Source organism: Symphalangus syndactylus, chromosome 5 (assembly GCF_028878055.3).
Source record: "Symphalangus syndactylus isolate Jambi chromosome 5, NHGRI_mSymSyn1-v2.1_pri, whole genome shotgun sequence".
NCBI classification, from domain to species: Eukaryota; Metazoa; Chordata; class Mammalia; order Primates; family Hylobatidae; genus Symphalangus; species Symphalangus syndactylus.
The window spans coordinates 90,818,844-90,832,933 of NC_072427.2; the positions used below are offsets into that span (position 1 = coordinate 90,818,844).

Here is a 14,090-nt window from a genome sequence, read left to right on the forward strand (position 1 = left end):
TTTCTTAAAGAACTAAAAGTAGAACTACCATTTGATCCAGAAATCCCACTACTGGGTATCTACCCAGAGGAAAAGAAGTCATTATACAAAAAAGATACTTGCACACACATTTTTGGCAATGCACAATTGCCAAAATATGGAACCAACCCAAAAGTCCATCAATCAACAAGTGTATAAAGTGTGGTGTGTATATATATATATATGTGTGTGTATACACACACACACACACACACACACACGGGAAACTACTCAGCCATAAAAAGGAATGAATTAATGGCATTCGCAGCAACCTGGATGGAATTGGAGACTATTATTCTAAGTGAAGTAACTCAGAAATGGAAAACCAAACATCATATGTTCTCACTCAAAAGTGCGAGCTAAACTGTGGGGACACAAAGGCATAAGAATGGCACAGTGGACTTTGGGGACTCACGGAGAAAGGGTGGGAAGGGGGTGAAAGATAAAAGACTACAAATAGGGTGCCGTGTACACTGCTTGGGTGATGGGTGCACCAAAATCTCACAAATCACCGCTAAAGAACTTACTTATGTAACCAAATACCACCTGACCCCAAAAACCTATGGAAATAAAAAATTTAAAAAATATATACATATTATAGCCACTAGAGCAACCACTACCAAATAATGCCAAGAGGCATAGTTAAAAATACAATAGATGAGTTAAGCTCACGCTTGTAATCCCAGCACTTTGGGAGGCCGAGGCGGGCAGATCACGAGGTCAGGAGATCGAGACCACGGTGCAACCCCATCTCTGCTAAAAAATACAAAAAAAAAAATTAGCCGAGTGTGGTGGCGGGCGCCTGTAGTCCCAGCTACTCGGAGAGGCTGAGGCAGGAGAATGGCGTGAACCCGGGAGGCGGAGCTGGCAGTGAGCCGAGATTGCGCCATTGCACTCCAGCCTGGGCGACAGAGTGAGACTCCGTCTCAAAAAAAAAAAAAAAAAAAAAAAAAATACAATAGATGAGTTAAAAATGAAGTCTAAAATATACTCATATAGCCCAAAAGAAAGAAAAAAAGCATAAAACAGAGGAATAAAAATGGGAGACCAGCTCCAGGCTGTGCCTCCAAGATGACAAATAAAAGAAGGAACAAAGGTCATACCAAAAAGGGCCATGGCCACGTGTAGCCTATTTGCTGCACAAACTATACCTGATGTGTGCCCAAGAACAAGGCCATTAAGAAATTTGTCATTTGAAACACAGTGGAGGCCACAGCAGTCAGGGACATTTCTAAGTAAGCTTCTTCGACACCTATGTGCTTCCCAAACTGGATATGAAGTTACATTACTGTGTGAGTTGTGCAGTTTATAATATTAAAGCAAAGTAGTGAGGAATCAATCTCGTGAAGCTTGCAAGGACCGAACACCTCCACCCCTATTTAGACCTGCAGCTGCTGCCCCACGACCCCCACCAAAGCTCATGTAAGGAGCTGAGGCCTTAAAGGCTGAAGAAAAACTATTCTCTGGAGAAAAATAAAATGGAAATTGTACTTTTAAATAATAAAAATTGAAATGGGGCTGGGCGTGGTGGCTCATGCCTGTAATCCCAACACTTTGGGAGGCCAAGGTGGGTGGATTACTTGAGGTCAGGAGTTCAAGACCAGTCTGGCCAATGTGGTGAAACCCCCGTCTCTACTAAAAATACAAAAACAGCCCAGTGTGGCGGCACCCGCCTGTAGTCCCAGCTATTTGGGAGACTGAGGCAGGAGAATTGCTTGTACTCGGGAGGCAGAGGTTGCAGTGAGCCAAGATCACTCCATCTCTAAAAATAAAAATAAAAAATAAAATAAACAAACAAATAAATAAATAAATAAATAAAATGGAGGCCAATAGAAAAAATAAAGAAACAGTAAATCTAAACACAATAATGTCAATGATTAATTGTTAATGAACTAAATACTCCGATTTATAACAGAGATTATCAAGATGAATTAAAATGCTCAAGACCAGCTGGGTACAGTGGCTCATGCCTGTAATCCCAGCACTCTGGGAGGCCAAAGAGGGAGGATCACTACAGCCTGGGAGTTTGAGACCAGCCTGGGCAACTAGTGGGACCCTCTCCCTATAAAAAATTTAAAAATCAGCTGAGGATGGTGGTGCATGCCTGTAGTCCCAGCTACTCAGATGGCTGAGACAGGGGGATCACTTTAGCCTGGGAGGGAAGTCAAGGCTGCAGTGAGCTATAATCATGCCACCGTACTCCAGACAGTGTGAGACCATCTCAAAAAAAGAAAAAATGCACAAAACCCAATCAGATGCTGTCTCCAAAAGACATATTATAAAAACAAAGACATAGGAAGTTGAAAGGAAACCAATGGAAAAAATATCCCAGGCAAACCATAAGCATAAGAAATCTAGAGTAGCTTTATATAATACAGATATAAAGACAAAGGGTATTATCAGAAATTGTAAGAGACAGCTGATAATTACAGAAGCTATAACAATTATAAATACAAATGTGCCTAATAATATAAATTTTTAAAATACAAGAAGAATAAATCGACAGGATTAAAGGGAGGAACAGAAAATGCACAATCATAGTCGGAGATATTCTCAACTGCAGAACAGCTGTGCAAAAATCCAAACTGATTGTCTCTTTTCGTCTAGGAAATTTTAGCCTTTTCAAATTTATTAGAACAACTGATACAGTTAGTTCAATTGCTTCTGCTGTATTAATTCATGACAGCCTGTCTTCTCTCTTATGCTTTTTCCCTTTCCTTACTATTGCTGGCTAAAGTTTCTCTTCACTCTGTTTTCCTCAGCTCTGCCCCTGGCCTTGTTAACATAAATGTTCTGAAATGCTCCTCTATCTCACTACTGTTTAGTTTCCTATTCATAATAGTCATTATTAAACATAATTCTCTATTAACATTCACAATTACACAATACATGCGTTCCCATCAAGATAGTTCACCTGCAATTGAGATGCACTCTTTGGAACACTTCCGCTTATTTCCCTTCTTTTCTCCGTATCCCTCATCCATGAACAGTATCCTTGTAATGGATATTTTCACATATCTCCTTTCTCACATAGCTCCATCCACAGTGATGAACTCACTAGTGATACCAGAACTCCTAGATTTTTCCAAGATAGTTTACAATTCTTGATTTCACTATTATTCAATGTTTTCCTTTACAGAAATGGCTCTCGACATCGATAAAACATTAAGTTCACCTGGGAGCTCCCTGCCTGAAGCTTCTGTGTTAATTGCTCTCAGATGTAGCCCCAGCATACTATTTTTAATGGCAAAAACTGCAATTACTTTTGCACCAACCTAATAGCTTTAACAGCTTCCCACAGATTTCTAATGTGCAGCCAGGGTTGAGGCTGACTGCCAGTATCTAAACCTCTCTGGAGTAAGAACAGCTCCCTCGGACCTGCTGTGCCTCCCCACCCAACTCAGTGCTCACTGCCCTGCCCTGTTGACCACTCTGTTGACCACTGTGTTGACCCCTGCCAGGTCTAAGAACAGGATGGAAGTGGGCTCTGCCTTTCAAGCTCCAAGCCGAGGCGCAGGCCCTTCCTGCAACTGGAACACACCACTGGGGCTGTGCAGGGCCCATAGAGCCACTCCCATCTCTGAGACATTTGGACCTTGATTTCCTTCTTCAAACCAAACGTTTTTGCTTTCTAACCTTTCAGGGATTCTCCCATAGTTTCTAGTCCTCAGGCAGCACCCTTTCTGGTTTTCCTGCAGTCATAGGATAAGGGGATGGAGGGGGCTGCAGCAACATCTCCAACTGGAAGACCCTGTGGCATCTCTCGAATGATTAGCCCTCTTCCATCTGGTCTTTTGTTGTTTCTGGAACTCCTCTCGTGCACCCATCAGGTCTCTAGCAACTGACTTGCCGACTTCTGCCTTTCACTCACAATTTCTATTTCTTTGTGTTTTATTTTATGTTTGATGCCTTCTTCCCTCTGGTCTTCTTGAATGGAGGCCTGAACGCTGTTCATTCTCTCTGTTGCTCATCTTGTAGTTTTTGTTTGTTTGTTTGAGGGTTTTGGGTTGGGGGGAACAGAGAACAAGTTTACTGGTGAATGCTCATGGCAAGCATTATCCAAGAGAGACAAGATGGGAAGGGTGCTGTGACCAGAAAGCCTTCGGGGCTAGATACACAGTGTCTCACAGGGCAAAGGACAGGGCTGGGGGGATGCTGGGAATGTGCCCAGCTACTCAGCACCACACAGATGAGCTCTTCAGAGTTGACAACCATTGCTGTCCTCATGCCCGGCTGCCAGCATCTCTACTTCTGACTCTGTCATCTTCCCACCCAGTGTGACAAGGACTTGCTGGATTTCAGCGCCCATGATGGTGCCATTCTCTTCCTTGTCAAACACCCAAAGACCTTCCACATAATCCTTGGACTTGGACATAATCCTAAGACTAGGCACCCTAGTCCTTGTTCCTGGCCACGGTCTGTAGCATGGGCAGGAAGTGCTCAAAGTCCAGCACCTTCACGTTCATCTCATCACTCCTGAGGTTCCCCCAGGACCTGGAAAACCTCGGCATTGGTGGGGCTCTGGCCCAAGGCCCTCGTCATGTCCCCACACTGGCTGTAAGGACCTTGCCATCACCCATTCAGTCAAACAGCTGGAAGTCCTCCTTGAACTCTGCAGTCTGGTTCTCAGTGAAGTTACATGTCAGACTGCTCAGCTCTGCTCAGCCACAGGCCAGAATGCATCACCTTCCATGAAGAATGACTGCTCAGAGGCCTGTCATAAAGGATTATATGCTAGAAACTTTGGAGTACAGGTTTCTGATGGTATTGCTTAAAGAACTGAGGCCATACCAGTGGGCTTAGTCAAAATTTCCAGAACTTTAGTTGAGAAGCAGATGGCTTCCTAACACTACTAGCCCAAGATCAGTGGAACAAGGATTCATTACATAGGACTAAATGAATTGGTGAGATATCATACCCTTTCCTGCAGTAAGGACCCATCTTGTAGTATCAAATTAGAAAATTCCAGAACATCTTTTGAATGAATTTTGTGTTCCAAATTCATATCTTTTATGCTTCTCAACAAATGTTCCTCCAAATCTCCTTCTGCTTCTTCCTTTTGTACTCCTTCAAGTGAAGTCGTCTGTCCTCTGTCCAGTTTGGCCTTCCTCCTTCAAGTCACCAGGAAATGCCACACTTACTTAAATATTTTGCCATTACTCAAAAATGCTTTCAATAGGAACTCGCTAGTGATACCGGAAAATGAATCTCAAAACTTTTCATCACCAGTCACTTTTGGCCAAAAGTTACATGATCCAGATGTATTATCCCTGCCTTATTCATTAGATTGAAATGTGTTCTACAAGAAAATCCATCTTCCAATAGAAGATATTACTATGACTCTAATAGAGGGATTTGAAACCTCTTTTGAGCAATGTTGGTCTGGCTGTTGGAATGTTAGAACTTCCTAATGTGGTTCCCATGAGAAGGACAGCCCTCGCTGGGATGTATAAGCTTTGGCACTGAGGAGTTATACACCAACAGCAATCTGTAACGGTAACACTTTAACACTGCTATGACAGCCAGGCATGATGGCTCACACCTGTATATAATCCCAGCACTTTGGGAGGCTGGGGTGGGAGGATCACTTGAGCCCAGGAGTTCAAGTGCAGTGTGGGCAACATGGTGAAATTCTGTCTTTACAAAAAATACAAAAATTAGTCAGGCATGGTGGTGCATATCTGCGGTCCCAGTTACTAGGGAAGCTGTGGTGGGAGGATCGCTTGAGCCCAAGAGGTCGAGGCTGCAGTGAGCCGTGATCAGGCCACTGCACTCCAGCCTGGGAGACAGAGCAAGACCCTGCCTCAAAAAACAGAAACAAAAAAACAGTGTTATGGCTGTGTATATCTCTGTCAATTAAGGGGAAATCTAATTGCCTAAATAACTGGATGTCTTTCATTGATATAATAATATTCCCCTGACTAAATTAATGTACTAAAAGACATTGATTGCTGGACGTGGTGGCTCACATCTGTAATCCTAGCATTTTGGGAAGCCAAGGCAGGCAGATTATCTGAGATCAGGAGTTCAAGATCATCCCGGCCAACACGCCGAAACCCCGTTCCTACTAAGAAAATACAAAAATTAGCTGGACGTGGTGGCACACACCTGTAATCCCAGCTACTTGGGAGGCTGAGGCAGGAAAGTGCTTGAACTTGGGAGGCAGAAGTTGCAGGGAGCCAAGATTGTGCTACTGCACTCCAGCCTGGGTGACAGAGAGAGACTCCATCTCAAAAATAAAAAATAAAAAGCAAAAGACATTGATTATATTGTTGTTTTGCCTGGTATTAGACAACAGGTGCTTAAGTTATCAACCATAACTTCAGTTGTTTTAAATGTTAACTTGATCCTTCTTTAATCTGAATCTAGCATGTTTTACGACAGTGGTTTGCAATTGGGAGTTCCCATCACATATTCATACAGTTTTATTAATAAATAGATGTTTAGGACCTACTCCAGACCTATTACATCTTGTTTCTTGATATTCTTATCATATGCTTGGTATAGAGTATATTATGTCTCTGAATAATTACATCAAGATTTTTGCTATGCCCACTTATTGTTGTAAATTAGATATAATGTTTTCTGTATTCTTTGAAATAGGCCTAATGATTATGTTTATAAGTAATTTGTCTAAAATTTGGGGGGCTGATTTTATACTTTTGTTTTGCATGTCACAGAAAACAACAAATTTTCTCATCAAATATATTATTCTTGTTATGACTTTCTAGTCTTTCACTTTTGAAAATTATAAACAATGAATAAATGGCACCCATTTTAAGTTTTTTGTCATCTACAGATATTTTTGTTAGCATGTTTTGCTTTGATGCTTCCCTGAAGTTATTTGTAATGAGCTACAAGCAAAAATGCTTCATCTTTCATGAAGAATGACTGCTCAGAGCCCCACAGTAAAGGGTTATATGTTACATACATTTGAGTTCACGTTTCTCATGGCATTGCTTAAAGAACTTTGAGACCATATCCGTGGACTTAGTCAAATTTCCCAGAACTTTTGTTGAGAAGCAGATGGGTTCATTAGACAATTAACCCAAGATCCATAAGATACAGTGGAATAGGAATTAATTACATAGGATTAAATGAATTGGTGAGGGATGATAGTAGTTTTTATCTGGAATACTGTTGATGTTATTTTAATGTCTTATTTTCCTTATATATAAGGAAGCCCTTTCTGCTTTCTCTTAAGCTTTTCATACATCATAATAATACTGTAGATTCTGCTTTTGTAAACTGAAATGAATCACTTGTAAATGACCTCTTATTCTCCCTGCCTGACCCCTCTGGAGTTCAAAAATTCTTATTGAATCTGCTTATTGAATCAGAATATATATATATATATATTTGGCAATATAGTTATTTGCATAACTTCAATAAGAATCTGTCTTTCTTCAGCCAGGCGCGGTGGCTCACGCTTGTAATCCCAGCACTTTGGGAGGCCGAGGCGGGCGGATCACGAGGTCAGGAGATCGAGACCACAGTGAAACCCCGTCTCTACTAAAAATACAAAAAATTAGCCGGGCATGGTGGCGGGCGCCTGTAGTCCCAGCTACTCGGAGAGGCTGAGGCAGGAGAATGGCGTGAACCTGGGAGGCGGAGCTTGCAGTGAGCCGAGACTGCGCCACTGCACTCCAGCCTGGGCAACACAGCGAGACTCTGTCTCAAAAAAAAAAAAAAAGAATCTATCTTCCTTCTTTCCAGGGCATAATTGAAAACATTGGTTATGAAACCTAGGTCCTGCCTGCTATGTCCTATTAAGAATGATGTTCATTTAATCAGATATGACCACAGGCTTTTAAAGAACTAAGGTTGACTTTATGGAACCAATGCTTACTTACAAAGCCCTCTTGGGAAAACTGGCCTGGCCCTTGGCCTAGAACTGCCTGCCTAAGACAAGAAAAATGTTCTAAAAGCAATGATGTTGCATATGATGATATGTTTTATGAGCACGCCTTTTCTACATAATTGTCAAGAGTACCTATTCTTAGCTTGAGTGAGATTAATTTTCCTTGCTGACACCTTTCCACAATCTTGTTTACTACAACATGACACCATGATAAGTAATGTTTCCATAAATCAGATGTCTGTCTTTTCAAAGGATACTGGAAGTACTTTGTCCCTGTGCACAGTATAAACACCTATAAACCTAAGCAATGCTGACAGCACCAAAGGCTCTAGCACAAACTGTACTGCTAATTAGTGGGGTGTCTTTGAACAAGTCACTTAAGCTCCTTGGGCTTCATGTTGCTCCTCTCAGAAGAGAAGAATCTGGACTGGACGACCTCTTAGGTATCTCTAGGCCAGGTTTCATAATCCCGCGGCCATCCCTTCCTTCCACATAACGAGAGTTGTATATAATATGACAGTACCTGAGCACAAATCAGGGCAGGATCTAAAAACTGAGATTAGATATTAAGATAAAAATTAGATAAAACACAGCAGAGGCTGAAATAGATTTATATGTATTAGTATAAACAGATCTCAAAATATAATGTTTTTTTTTTAAAAAATAGCAAGTTACAATAAACTAACCTGTCCCATTTACATTCAATTTGAAGAATAGTGCTGAATATCTCCGGAGTGTTTCATTGACTTTGGTACCCCAGTTGATTATTGCCTCGAATTTCAGAGGTGAACACCTACTATGAGTTATGAGCTGTATTTGGCTCTGAGGATGTAAATATGAAAGATATAGTCCCAGATTCTGCATCTTATCTCTAACAATCTTCTATGTTGCTGTCTGAGTCAGAGGCTTTGTGAAATGTAAATCACTCCGCATTGACCTTTTCCCATCATTCTCATTGCCAAGAAAAAAGTCCAGACACAGAAGGCCCTTTACAGTATCATTCCTACTAACTTTTCTTGCCTCAGCTCTTATCTTTACCCATTTCCATACCCTGGGTTCTACTGAAACCTCTGATTCCATCCAAAGTGTGACTTCACTGAATGAAACATACTCTCATAAATTTCATTGCCTTAGTGTATAAATCCATCTTCCCATAGCGTCTTGACTATCTTTTTCCACTTACTGAGCTCCTACTAAATCTTCCAATACCAAGTGAGATATCAACTCTTTTCAGAGACTTAATCTAAGGCCTGAGATTGGTGGACCATCTCCATATTCATATAGACAGTTATTTTATCTACTTATAGAATGCTCACATCTAACTATTCCTCTAGACCATAAAGTCCCTTCAATCAACCAGCCCAGTGTCTGGCCCAGCATGTACTCAAATAAATTCTCTTGAAAGAATAAATTATAAAATAAATACCCCTAAGAGGTAGGTGGTCATATTTCTCTCTTCATTTTATAGCTGGGAAAGCATTAAAAATCTTGCCCCCAAATTCAGGGTCAGCAGGTAAAAAGCATATAAGGTTTTCTAACTGAATCATATGTTCTTTTCCACTGGAGTTCCTCTTCATTTCATGCTGAATGAGAGAGATTATGGATGGAAAGAAATACCAGGACTACAGAAGCCTCGATGAGAAGAGAGGTGAAATCTGAGACTTCTCAGGAGAAATGCAAGAGAAGGGGTCTAGGAAGTGGGATGTCCCTAGACATGAATGGCAAGTCATTATCTCAGAGAGAGAAAAATGACAACATCTATGTTGATCAACTTCCATCTGTTTATTTTATTTTATTTTTGTTGCTGAAAATATGACATTGATCCTGGACACTTTGCACACTGGAAAATAAGTTCATCTGCTCTAACTTTTCCACATAATTTTCTAAAGTCTGTTTTTTTTTCCCTGTAAAACTTAAAGCAGCTTTAGACATAGTAACTTTGGACAAGGCCATTTGCCATTTGTGTGTCTTTCTGCCTTGAAACAAGTTTTATTTGAGTTGTGTTCTTCTCCATTTAGAGCAATCCTCCTCAAGTTTTGACCAGGACATTTTAAGGGCTTTTAACTAATAAGAGCGTAGGCAATACAACATTGCCATGTGCTTAGCTCCAAATATTGCTCCAGGCCGGATGCAGTGGCTCATGCCTGTAATCCAGCACTCTGGGAGGACAAGGTGGGAAGATCACCTAAGGTCAGGAGTTCAAGACCAGCCTGGCCAACATGGTGAAACTTCGTCTCTACTAAAAATAAAAAAATTAGCTGGGCGTGGTGGCGGGCACCTGTAACCCCAGCTACTCTGGAGGCTGAGGCACAAGAATGTCTTGAACCCGGGAGGCGAAGGTTGCAGTGAGCCGAGATTGCGCCACTGAATTCCAGCCTGGGTGACAGAGCAAGACTCTGTCTTAAAAGAAAAAAAAAAAAAATTGCTCCAGCTCTTCATTATGAAAATTTTAAAGACAAAGAAAAGCTTTTAAAGATGAACTACATAGATCCCTGGGCCTCTCCCCTGCTAATTTAGGGTCAGTAAGTCTAGAGTAAAACTCAGGCATCTGAATTTTTTTTAATTGTCCAAGAGATTCTGATGCAAAGCAGCAACTGTAGAAGTATTGGAAATCGATTAAACAAAAGATACACAAATGGTCATCGCAGCAGTATTCATGATAGCCAAAATGTGGAAACAACCCAAATACCCACCCACTGAAGAATGGATATGTAAAATGCGGTCCATCCATTCGCGCCATGGATAGTAGTCTGCCCTAACAAAGAAAGAAGTGCAGACACCTGCTACAACACGGACAAGCCTTGACAACATGATGCCAAGTGAAAGAAGCCAGTCACAAAGGACCCCATGGTGTATGGTTCCACTGGCATTAAATGCTCAGAAGAGGCAAGTCTATACAGAATGAAAGCATTTTAGTGGTTCCCTAGGGCAGGTAGAATGGCTGAATTGGGGGTGACAGCTAAGGGGTACTGGGTTTCTTTTAGGGGTGATTACAATATTTTGGAAGTAGATAGCGGTGGTGGTTGGACAACTCTGCATATACTAAAAGCCACTGAATTGTACACTTTAAATGGGTGAATTGTGTGGTGTGTGAATTATATCCCAATAAAACTATTTTTTTAAAAAGAGCAATGATATTAAAATCCTTAATCTCAAATTATGTAACTAAAAATAGATTAAATTAACCAACATATGGAAAGAAATTAATGGAATAATAGGGGATGACAGTTCCTTTTCAGGAAGACTGGGACCATTGAAACTTCAGGCAGTTTCTAGTTAATCATGGTAAGCTGAAAACAGATATTTCCTTTGGCTTCTTACCAGAACCCCACTGACAATACAATAAAGATGCTAAAAAGAAAAGGATAAATTCACAAGGACAGGGTAAATGGGCAAGAAGTCTTTTTGCAGGAAAAAAAAAATGTCCACAGAAATTCAAAGGCAGTAAAGGGAATCGTTGAGTAATAATTGACTTAACCAGAAAAAATCTGAAACCTAATTGCTTACAAAGAGCGATGTGAGGGAAAGAAGAAGGAGATTTAGTTTCCCTCCTCATCCCTGGACAGAAAATGACTGCCCCCTTCTAAACAAGCAGTTTTTGTTTTTGTCTCTGTAGAAGCTGAACTAGAGGAAATATGACCTCCTGGGCATGAGGCCAGCTGAAGTAGGGAACCATACTGAAAACAAGGGGTCTATATAAGAAGTTCACATTCCGAAAGAGGAGACCCTCCATTCCCTTCCCTACTTGCTTCTAGAACACTGGCAGCCAGATTTATTTCCCACTTTCCACCACCCCCACCTCCACTACCATCACCAACACCAACACCAACATCACCACCACCACCATGACCACCACCATCACCCACCTCACCACCACCATCACCATCACTGTCACCACCACCATCACTATCATCACCACCATCACCATCACCACCACCATCTCCACCATCACCACCACAATCACCACCTCTACCACCTCCACCACCACCATCACCACCATGACTATTACCACTACCACCATCACCATCACCACCACCACCACCACCACCATCACCATCACCATCACCACCACCACCACCATCACCACCATCACCATCACCACCACCACCACCATCACCACCACCACCACCATCACCACCACCACCATCACCATCACCACCACCACCACCACCACCATCACCACCATCACCATCACCATCACCACCACCATCACCACCATCACCACCATCACCATCACCACCACCACCATCACCATCACCACCACCACCACCACCACCATCACCACCATCACCATCACCACCACCACCACCATCACCACCACCACCACCATCACCACCATCACCATCACCATCACCACCACCATCACCACCATCACCACCATCACCATCACCACCACCACCATCACCATCACCACCATCACCACCATCACCATCACCATCACCACCACCATCACCACCATCACCACCATCACCATCACCACCACCACCATCACCATCACCACCACCACCATCACTACCATCACCATCACCACCACCACCACCACCACCACCATCACCACCACCACCATCACTACCATGACCATTACCACTACCACCATCACCATCACCACCATCTCCACTACCACCACAATCACCACCTCTACCACCTCCACCACCACCATCACCACCATGACTATTACCACTACCACCATCACCATCACCACCACCACCATCACTACCATCACCATCACCATCACCACCACCACCACCACCATCACCACCACCACCATCACCACCACCACCATCACCATCACCACCACCATCACCACCACCACATAGCCTCGTTATGTTGCCCAGACTGGCCTTGAAACCCTAGGCACAAGCAATCCTCTCACCTCAGCCTTCCTAGTTGCTGGGAATACAGACATGCACCCACCACTGCCAGCTCAGTACTTTGTCTTAAATACAAACAGTCAAAGATCACCAAACATCTGAGGAAAACAACTTACATAAAAATAAAAAGGAAAGCAAAGCAAACAGAGAAGAAAGAGAATCAGAGAAAACAGAGAATGCAATGAGTTGAAGAAGATGTAAAAGAAAACTATATTTAATAAACTCGGAATTAAGAAAAATAATGAACCTATATAATAAGAATAGGAAGCTATTTAATAAGGGAACATGAAGAGATAACAACAGAAAAGAGCTTTTGAGAAGGCCAAATATGATCGATAGGAGAAATGGAAAAAACTACCAATAGAGGGAAGACAAGGTAGAAAATTAAGAAAATATCCCAGAAAGCAGAAAAATACAAAAATATGGAAAATGGGAGAGAAAAGATAAGAAAATTAGAGAGTTCATCCAAGAGGTCCAACATTCAAATAAGAAGAATTCCAAAAAGAAAAGAAAGTGAAGATGAACTGGAAATGAACCCGCATAGAAGTCCTCTAACATTTTGTTTTCCAGAGCCAAGGGACATGACCTTTCAGATCAAAGGGTCCCAGCAAATGCCCAGCACAAATAACGAAGACCTCTACCAGCTACCTCATCATACAACTTCAAAACCAAAAAATAGGACCCTAAAATCTCTCAGAATTGGGAAAGACAAAAATAGGCAGATAAAAAGATCTGGAGACAGACTGGCATCAGATGTGATCTCAGAGCAGCTCTGGAAGTGGGAAGAGATGATGGTGCGGCACCTTCCGGGTTCTGAGGTGCAGCAACGTCCAGCCTGGAATTCTGCACCTAAGCACACTGCAGACTAAAGCAGGAAAATATAAGGCATTTTCTGGCATGCAATGTTTAGCAGGACTGTTATTTTAAAAAGTAATCTTTGTAGGACTATTTGACCTTTCCAATATCATACATGTAATATTTGAAAAAAGTTAATTTTTTAACTTTGTCTATTCATCACAAATTCCAGGAATCATGTCTTCCTTATTTCTTCCCTTTGCAATATCTTTTTATTTTTTATTCCTTTTCTTATAGCATTAGAATCTTTTATTTTTTCATATGGCTATAGCCTTCATGATGATCATTTAAAACTTTTGTCTGATACTCTATTACGTTGATGTATCATAATTGACTTCCTTATTCCTATATTTTTAATTTTTACTTATTATTGTGTCATAAACATGTTTATGCTATTATGGTGTCATAATGTCGTCTAAATATTTTGTATAAGATTCCATCAAGTTGATGTGCCATGCATTTAAAAAAATTTTTATTCATTTATT

General features: G+C 41.5%; 1 protein-coding gene and 1 pseudogene across 3 annotated transcripts in view; both read right to left on the bottom strand.

The window, feature by feature from the left end:
• The window catches only part of SH3BGR (SH3 domain binding glutamate rich protein), a 66,671-nt gene that overhangs the window by 22,812 nt on the left and 29,769 nt on the right, over positions 1-14,090 (bottom strand). The gene's annotated exons all lie outside the window — the stretch shown is intronic.
• Positions 1,354-5,175, bottom strand: LOC134736751 (myosin light polypeptide 6-like; annotated as a pseudogene).